Consider the following 9,432-nt stretch of genomic DNA (forward strand, 5'->3'; position numbering starts at 1 on the left):
ATGGTTCACATTCCTCTTAGAAACACTGCAAGTGAAGAACTTACATATCCAGATGTGGTAAAGCTTAAGTTCTTCTTTATATCCGAGTGGTCCACTCTTTCTGCAATACTTATCAACCATTTAACCATACAGTAATTTCAAACAAGATTGATAAAGTAACAATATGTCACTTAAACTTCTTTCGCTGTGCCCATAGCTAAATATGGAGTGAGATTTTTATTTAACCCCAATATTTTAACCAATTTGACCATAACGCTTCCGAGAAGTAAGAAATTGATGAGTGTGTTAAAAATGAATGAACAAGGGGTATGAGTGGCCTAAAAATTCATGTTTTGAAATTAAAATCTCTATATTTTACAATGCTTCTATTTAAATAAATAAAAACATAAAAAAAAACTACTTATTATTTAGTTTATGTTTATTTGTCGATTATCCCAAAAAAAAAAAAAAAAAAGTTATAAGGAACTCGAGTTTACCAAGCTCGAGTTCCATAAGAACATAAAACAAAACTACTTATTTTTAAGTTTATGTTTATTTGTTGATCATAAAAAATAAAAATAAAAAAAATAAAAATTATAAGGAACTCAAGTTTACCATGCTCGATTTCCCTAAAAACATAACAAAACTACTTATTTTTAAGTTTATGTTTATTTGTCGATTATCCCAAAAAAAAAAGAAGTTATAAGGAACTCGAGTTTACCAAGCTCGAGTACTGTAGAAAAAAAATAACCACCATTTTATTTACAAAGAACTCGAGCATGGTACTCGAGTTGACCAAGATCGAGTACTACATTATTCTTTTTAATTGCACAAATTCCAGGTTAGCAACGCCGCGGTGGAATGAAATTAGGAACTCGAGTTTAGTAAACTCGAGTACCATTTAGAACTCGAGTTTAGTGAGCTCGAGTACATAAAAAGTGGTAGATTCCCATTTAGTTCTGAAACAGTGCTTTTTTGCTACAAATTTTACAAAATGGTGGTATTTGGCCATTTTCACCGGATAAACACTAACTCAGTATTTCCAAGTTCTGCGCAGGGGTATACAGTTGCTGATTTAGCGTTTTTCAACGAACACAAAATTCCTTCCACCATAAATCACAAAAATAAATTAAAATGTATGAAATTTGCTTTAAGATTGTTGGATATATTTCAACAATTTACTTTTGTGATAAAGCAAAAGGAGCAACACACATATCTAAATATAAGCAATAACACAAATAGATATGATTGACAAGAGCAATAAACAAATATTGAATATATTTATGAAGAAATCTTCAAATAATTAAAAACTCACAGAAATGCATGAAAGATGAATGAATCAAATCAAGTCTTGTGTTTGACACAATCTCTTTAAAGTAGATTTCGCCTCTCACACAATCATTGTGGTGCTTTGAGACTCATGGATGTTTGCCTCCTAAGATAAAATGATCTACAACACGAAAACGAAGCACACAAGTTTGTGCTCTACGAACTACTCAATGTCTCTTTCTCTCTCTTTGACACAAAATGAATGCACAAAAATATTCTCATTGTGAGAGTTTTTCTTCAAAAGTTGTTTTTATGAATGAGGGACAATGAAAAATTATACGTTACTGAATAGACACTCTGTTTCAGTGATAACTACTGTGCACAGATTAACTGACTCAAAAATTAAAATAATAAAATATTATTATTTGGACAAGTAGGCCCAGTCCACATATGTCAAAAGTTCAACCCAATGTCCAACTCATGAACATATAAACTCATATATTATCTTTTTCCTTTCCAATGTGGGACTCAGGATTTTTTCCACTTTTAATAACATCTTTAAGTGAATATAGAAAATATCAATTTCTTATTTATTCTATGCTATTTTTTCAACAAATTGTTATTTACCGGTATCACTTGGAACATCACTCAAACCAAAAAGCTTAAGCCATTAGGTTTCAGCACAATAATTTTATGTGAACCACTCACTTACTTAAATTGTTTCTACTCAATGTTGGATTTTATCACACATGCAGGTGCTTACTTATCTGAATATTAACTTTGCAAATAATATATGTACGTTCTTTTATGCCTCTAGTGCTCGTATTTACCCTGAATTTAAGCAGTTAGAAACTAATGTGAGCTTGATGGAGTCTGATGCTTTGCCTGCAGAGGTTTTTTTCCTTATTATTTAGAGCTTTTGCATCTACTTATAAATTGAGTTTTTGAAATTGATGGGTCTCTATCTCAAATGGCACCTCCTCCCCTTGTGAAAACAAGGTGCAAGGTGAGGGTGCGGGTTTATGACTTACAGGATGCTAGTGTAACTTACCAATAAGAAAAAAAAATTTGATGGACTCTTTGTTACTTGTATAATATCCTCAAGATGCATATGGCTTGGAGAATTTCATGACTGAGGAACTATGCAAGCACTACACTAAGGACTTTGGGATTCTGCGGTTCGATAACATGTATGGACCCTTTGGAACCTGAAAGGGTCAACTCCTGCTTATAATTTCTTATGACTGGATAAATTTCTATTTTTAACCCCTTTATGGGTGTTTTTTTTTTTGGTTAATGCATAGTGCTTGTCTTGTCTTTTGTTTATGTCAGGCGGGAGAGAGAAGACCCCTGCTGCATTTTGAAGGAAAACCATCGCTTCCACTGATAAGTTTTAGATGTGGGGAGATGGGCTACAAACCCGGTCTTTCACATTCATTGATGAATATGTTATATGTAGAAGGTGTCCTAAGGTAACCGTTTAGTTTATTTTTTGATGGCTTTATTCCTTGTCAAAACTTGATTGTATTTGGGTTGGGTATCTTTTAATCTTTGTTATTGCGGGTTATTGCGGGTTCCTTTGTATTTGGGTTGGGTATCTAGAGTCCAATGTAGTGCTGCTGGAGTTTCAAGTTCGCACCTGTGAATTGAGGAGTGGCACCGGCAAAATTTGAACGTGGCAGAATGCAGATCTTGAAAAAGTTGTTGGGATTCAAACTCGTGGGACAGTCGCACCCACAAGTTTGCTGAACCTGAGGAAATTCTATTATTTTCCTCCCTACTGTACCAGCCCCTTCCCACGGTATAAATACATCATTTCCCACAAAATTAACCCTAGGAATTCCATCCGAGATTTGAGAGAACATACTCATTTGTATGACAGACAAACACCTTCAATTCTCTCTACTCTTCCCTTTCACTATAGCCAAATCCTTGAGTGGTGATTATCCCAAATCACAATCATCGCCATCCTTGAGTTTTGTGAGTAAATTAATGTTGCGGGAACCATTGGAGCACTTCCATTTTAGCCATGGTGGCTTGAAGATGCAACTGCTGCTTGGTTGCAGATTTGGAGACTAAGTTAGAGAAAGGACTCGGCGAAGTCAATTGTGAGCAGGAGCTTATAGAACTTGAGTACAAGATTGCAGCACTACTTGGAGGGCTATGTGGGTCAATTTGCACAGAAACTATCTGAGTTTAGTGGATTATTTCAGTGCTAGATGCGTAGATGTAATTTTCTGCCTGGTTCTCGAGTTTTCCACTTCAATAACACATCCGGTGCTGTCTTTGGTTTGGTTCTTTAATTTTCTGTGGATTGCTCATTTAAATATGCGTTATCCATACTATGCTTATCATACATGCTTAGTTTAATTGGTTAATCACGTACACTTGGCATTAATTTTTAGATTAGTCGTAATTTGGAATTTGGGGGTTACAATAATTATCTAGATTGGACTAGGTAATTCTCAGTAACACTACCCATCAAACGAACATTCGATGGCCAATTTTGTTCTTAGATGTGGTTTACTGAGGCTTGATGCTACCTTTTCAATTTGGTTTTGTTTATTATCAATTTTTTCTTGTGCTCAAAACTATGAGTAAGAGGCACTTGTTGGAGCATTTTTCTAGAGTACCATATGTAGTAGTCCCATTTTTTTAGGGTCCCTATAGGTTGAAGTTCTCTGTAGTTCAATGTCAGTTTATTTATTTATTTATTTATTAAATATATGACAAGAAACCTCTTCAAGATAGGGCCACTTCGTGAACCCACTCTTGTCTAGTAAACTCCAGATATACAACCCCGCCCCTCAAGATCCGTGTATCGGGTTATCCTAGGACTCTGAATGTGCCCTGAACTTTCAAGGAAAGAGCTTCAAATGAATTACTAATCCCCACCAGTATCCCCTCCTCCCTCTTCCACCCACCCACACACACAGCTGGCTATCATATCATTGGATTTGGGACTTGTTGAAAGGAATTGAGAATGAATGAATGACATATTAAACAAGCTAAAAAGGATTTTATGTTGTTTTCAATACTGTGTTCTTTCACAGGCTAGTGATGAAGAAGAAGTACTACTTCTTTGAACTGTTTAGCATTCAAATAGTAGGATTGTGGAAAAAAAATTTGTGGAAAAAAAAATTATGGATAAACTGATTTCACTTGTGATTTTGTGTATATAGATTGACAAAATCTAACTTCCGGGAGCCCGTGAATATTGGAAGCGAGGAGATGGTCAGCATAAATGAGATGGCTGATATAGTCCTCAGCTTTGAGACTCCCCATCCTTCATATTCCGGGCCCAGAAGGTGTGCGTGGTCGAAACTCGGATAACACTCTAATTAAGGAGAAGCTAGGCTGGGCCCCCACTATGAAATTGAAGGTACAATGTGTAGTCTGGCTTTGCTGTTAAGTCACTACACTCGGCCATTTCTGACTGAGGATCACCTACTTTTGGATAAAAGAACAAATAGAGAAAGAAAAGGTCAAGGTATTGACTTGTCAGTTTATGGGTCATCAAAAGTAGTCGGAACTTAAGCACCTGTACAATTGGGCTCTCTTCGTGCTGCTGATGACAAAGAATGAAGTTTAAGTTGCCCTGGTATACCAATTCATTTTATCGGTGCCACCGTATTTTGTTGGTGTGGAGCGTACGGGTATGATTACATTTTCAGATAGTGAGCTATTAAATTAATATCCTACTATACATGCATTTATTGTAATAAAGGTGCACTTATTCTTGTATTTTCTTGCCTTTTAGATGATGGACCTTTGTTGTTTGGCCATGACTTATTTTAAAGTTACAAACTTTCTCAACCATTCCATGTCAATGTATTTTCAGCCTGCTAATAAATATCTACTAGTTTTGGGTACTTATTTGGATGAAACCTTTCTGCGTTATATTCACTAAATGTAATTGTAATCGTCAGCATTTTTGTTTCTTGTTTAGAAGATGTGGACTGTGATAATAAAGACGGGGAATTGAATTGTTGGGAACAGGAGAAAAAAGCCTTGTTGCTCTTTCCTTGTGTTCCACAGATGCTCACTTTTATGTGCTCAATTTTGGATGACTAATATATGAGAGAGAGAGAGAGAGAGAGAGAGAGAGATGAATGTTCAGGCCCATGGAGTCTTAAGGCACACTTCTTCATTCTTATATGATTACTCCTGAAAGCTGTTCAGACTATTGTGAATCAAAAATACTTTCATGGTTCTTTGGATATAAGCATTCAAAGAAAATTATTTGGATTTCAATTTTTATTTTAAATTAGTCACAGACTCACGTGAAACATGGGAATAAATAATTATTCTGTAATTGTAATATAATGTATAATTTGCTCTCTAAAATTTGTTGAAAATAAATTGTTCTCCCTAAAAATTAAACAATTTCTATTCAGTCTGATTAGGTCTACTTTGGCCCAATTTGGTCCACTTGGTTGATTTTGGTCCCCTTCGGTCCATTTTGGACTAATTAGGCCTTAAATCTTTTGTAGATTGCCTTTTCAAGTTTTGCTCAAAAATTCTTCTCTTTTTTGCCTTAATTTTTGGGTTGAAAAGTATGAAATTTTATTATATTTGGGCTAAACTCTTTAGTTTTGAGCTAAAAAATACAAACAAAATAGACATTAAAAATTAGAAATATGAGCTCTTAAAATTCAATAAAAATGATAAGAGGGTGTTTGGATTGGGTTGTTTTGAGTTATATAACTCAAAACTCAAAATTCGTGGGACCCACTAAGTGAAATTTTTTTGGCCTTGTTTTCATTCTTTGTTTCCAAGACTTGTTTCTCAAAATTCTAAGATATGAGAATGAAAATTGAGAATAGGTCTACCGGTGTTTTCAGTTTTTAAAAACTGAGTTTGATGGCATTTTTGTTATTAATTTCAACTGTGTGGGGCCCGGTGCAATGAGTAGTCACATCACCTTCAAACCGTTGGAACTCTCTCTTCCTTTGGCGTATCCTAGCTTAGCAATGAGTTTTACACTACCTTTTTCCTTAGTTTGCGCTCTCTTCCTTCAGATGCCATTACTTCAGATCCAGCTTCCGCATTCACTCATCTCACCCACCTCTCTGAACTAACATTCACTACCTTTAATTTTTCTTTTCCCAGCCTTTATATCAAACACCAGTGGTTCAGTTCATCATAATCTTACGCGTGAAAAAATCTTTTGAGAGAAGAACCCAGCCCAGCGAAGACCCAGCACCACCGACAAGCCCATCTCTCACCGGCACTGAAATCGGTCAGTTCATCAGCTCTGAACTCTACCCATCTCTCACCGGTGCTGAAATCGGTCAGTTCATCAGCTCTAATCTGTAAACCCAGCGTGCTCTGTTTTGTATTTCTCTAAATTTGAGTGTTTGTATTTCAATGTTTTTGTTCAGATGCTATGTTTTGCTTTTATTTGTGTTTCAATGTTTTGAAACTTTTTCTCTAAACATTGATGGGTTTTGTAAAATAATGAAATTTGTGTTTGATGGGTTTTGTAAAATAGTTGGCATTGTGTGTGATGAAATGTGGACTTCCGAACTTTGATTTAGGGATATGTTATGGGTTATTGTATGGTTCAACACTGGTTATTGGGGATACTTATTATATTGTTAAGATGGATGATCCATTGTTTGATTTTCGAGTTCTTTGGGGGCAGAGTAAGAAGGGAAAATTAGACACAACAGAGGCCTATAGTTGAAAAGGAAAGCCCAAACCCGTGAGGTTTGGGGAGTACTACATACGCACTACCTTGAAGAAACAAAGAAAGGGGTTTGATGGAGATGGGTTTCAACCAAAATTTGGGTATTTAGGGGTTCTTTCAGGACAGAGGAAGAAGAGCAAATCTCGTACACCATAGCCCATAAAATCAGAGAAGGAAAAGGAACTCACCGGCGCCAAAATCTCGTTGGGTGTTTGTAGGCGATGGGTCTTGGGGATATGGAGGTGGAAGTGTAGAAAAGGAAAAGGAAAAGGAACTCACCATGCTCTTTGTTCTAACATTCGGTGTGTGTGTGTGTTGAGATAAGGAAGACAAAACAGTATTTTGGGTGAAAGGAGATAGAAGATGTCACGTGTAAGAGACAATTGCCTTCTGACCTATACAGGCTGTGAGCTCCACCAAAAAGTGAAAAAGTTGAGTGCTAAGCAGAGATACAAGATTTTGAGATATTGAGCCAAATAAGAATTTTCAGTTTTGGGTTTTTAGCTGAGATAGAGTTTTGAGACATGGGTGATGAGTTTGAGTTATGGTTTTTGAGTTATGATTTTTGAGTTATGAGATACTCCCAATCCAAACATTGCCTAAATATTCCAAAGTCCTATTCTGTCCATATTAGTTCTATTCGGTCCACTTCAATCCATTTTGTCCTATTCAATCCACTTTGATTCTACTCAGTCCACTTTGGTCCTATTCGGTCCACATTAGTTCTATCCACTTCAGTCCTATTCGGTCGACATTGGTCCTATTCGGTCCATTATGTCCACTTTGGTCCTAATCTGTCCATTCGTTCTTATTCGGTCCAATTCGGTCCATTCTGTCCACTTTGGTCCTATTCAATCAACATTGATCCTATTTGGTCATATTTATTCCTATTTTTTCCTATTCGGTCCATTATGTCTACTTTGGTCCTAATCTAACCATTCGATCTTATTTGGTCCACTTCAGTCCACCTTGTTCCCATTTGGTCCTATTTTGTCCATTCGGTCAACCTTGTTCCCATTTTGTCTATTTTGGTCATCTTCAATCCATTTTTGTGCACTGACGTATAGGGAAAAGACATATATGGGTTGATAACGCCTATTCTAAATCCAAATTTATTTAAAAAAAAATATAGATCTCAAACTCCTAATATTAAAAATCTTAAACATGGTATTTATTGTTGCTACACTTTTGTTGTGCCACATCAACATAGCATTTTAGTCCAGTTAAATTTAAGTGAAATTCTTTTTAAACATGAAGACTATGAATATACATACATATATGTATGTATGTATATATTATTACTCAAATTCTTCATTCTCTTAAAAGAGATTATTATGATAATCAAAACTCATAACCAACTTATACTAAATATGTACAATTTATTCTCACAATTTTTTTGTAGATAATTTGTTCTCCCTAAAAAATAAACTATTTCAAAAAAGTAATTTCCATCACTCTATTTTTACAAATATCTAATTTTATCATTTTTGATGTCTTTGATTGATATGATTCTTTTTGAAATGGTCCATGTAGGCACACATTTTACAGTCCAAGCCTAAAATTTATGGGATCTTGGCCCAGTGAGCCCAGTACAATAAATTGATAGAGAGTGGGTTGAAGAACTAGACCCTAATGAATTGGACAACGGCTAGTTGTCCTTCTACCCCCTACCGACCTCGAATTAAAAGCCCTTCCAAATCTAAAGAAGAAGAGGCCAGTTGAGGATCTTAAGGAAGGAGAGGAGGCCCCTCAGAAGGGCGCTAAACAATAGAAGGTGGCCAAAGACCCTAGGGTCAAAAGGTCCACTTCCGTAGATAGCTGGGAGAAGCAGACTAGGGCCGAGGTACGCCTTCAGCAACACACCTAGTCTCCTCGACTGGAAGTGGATAGGGCTGCCATCCCTTGGAACGCCTCAGTCAGGGAGTTCCAAAGAGGCCACGGTGCATATGTAGCTGAGGCCTTGGAGCAGCCACTCCTTTTGCCAAAGGACATGGACATTGTGAGGAAGTAGAAGCAGCAAGACCTTTTCATGAAGTCCTGATTGCTCTCTCATCTCCCTCTGCCACTGCTCTTGAATCCTCAGTGCACCCCTGACTATCCAGGCTGATCTCCCCCTTCCTAAGGCATCGAAAGGACCCAGCCAAGCTGGTGACCAAGGCCAAGGGGTCAAGGGTGCCAAGGACAAGGGTAAAGGCAAAAAAACCAAGCCCTTTGCTAAAGCCAAGGACGATGCTAAGGCCAAAGCACAAGAGACTGAGGCCAAGACCAAAGAGATTGATCCCAAGGCCAAGGACGTCCCTCCCTCCAAGCTGGGCCAAAGGAAGACCACCTCAAGGCCAAGAAGTAGCTTTCAGGATTCATCTTGTATTTTCTTTTGTTATTTTGTTTGTGGTTTTTGTTTCTGTAATGACGATCTATCATTGTATATAACATACTTTTTATTTCATTTAATGGAAATTCCTTTCTTTTTGTTTCTTGCATCTTTACCTTAT

The 9,432-nt window shown here is 36.7% G+C and overlaps 1 long non-coding RNA gene and 1 pseudogene across 1 annotated transcript; both read left to right on the plus strand.

Annotated features, from left to right (window-relative positions):
* Positions 1 to 5,166, plus strand: LOC115994560 (annotated as a pseudogene).
* Positions 5,167 to 6,264: 1,098 nt separating this feature from the next.
* LOC115950511 lies at positions 6,265 to 8,708 on the plus strand. The gene is made up of 2 exons (XR_004083055.1): positions 6,265 to 6,541; positions 8,474 to 8,708. It is a non-coding gene; the product is annotated as an uncharacterized LOC115950511 (long non-coding RNA).
* The last annotated feature ends 724 nt before the right edge of the window (positions 8,709 to 9,432 follow it).

Source organism: Quercus lobata, chromosome 6 (assembly GCF_001633185.2).
Source record: "Quercus lobata isolate SW786 chromosome 6, ValleyOak3.0 Primary Assembly, whole genome shotgun sequence".
NCBI lineage: Eukaryota > Viridiplantae > Streptophyta > Magnoliopsida > Fagales > Fagaceae > Quercus > Quercus lobata.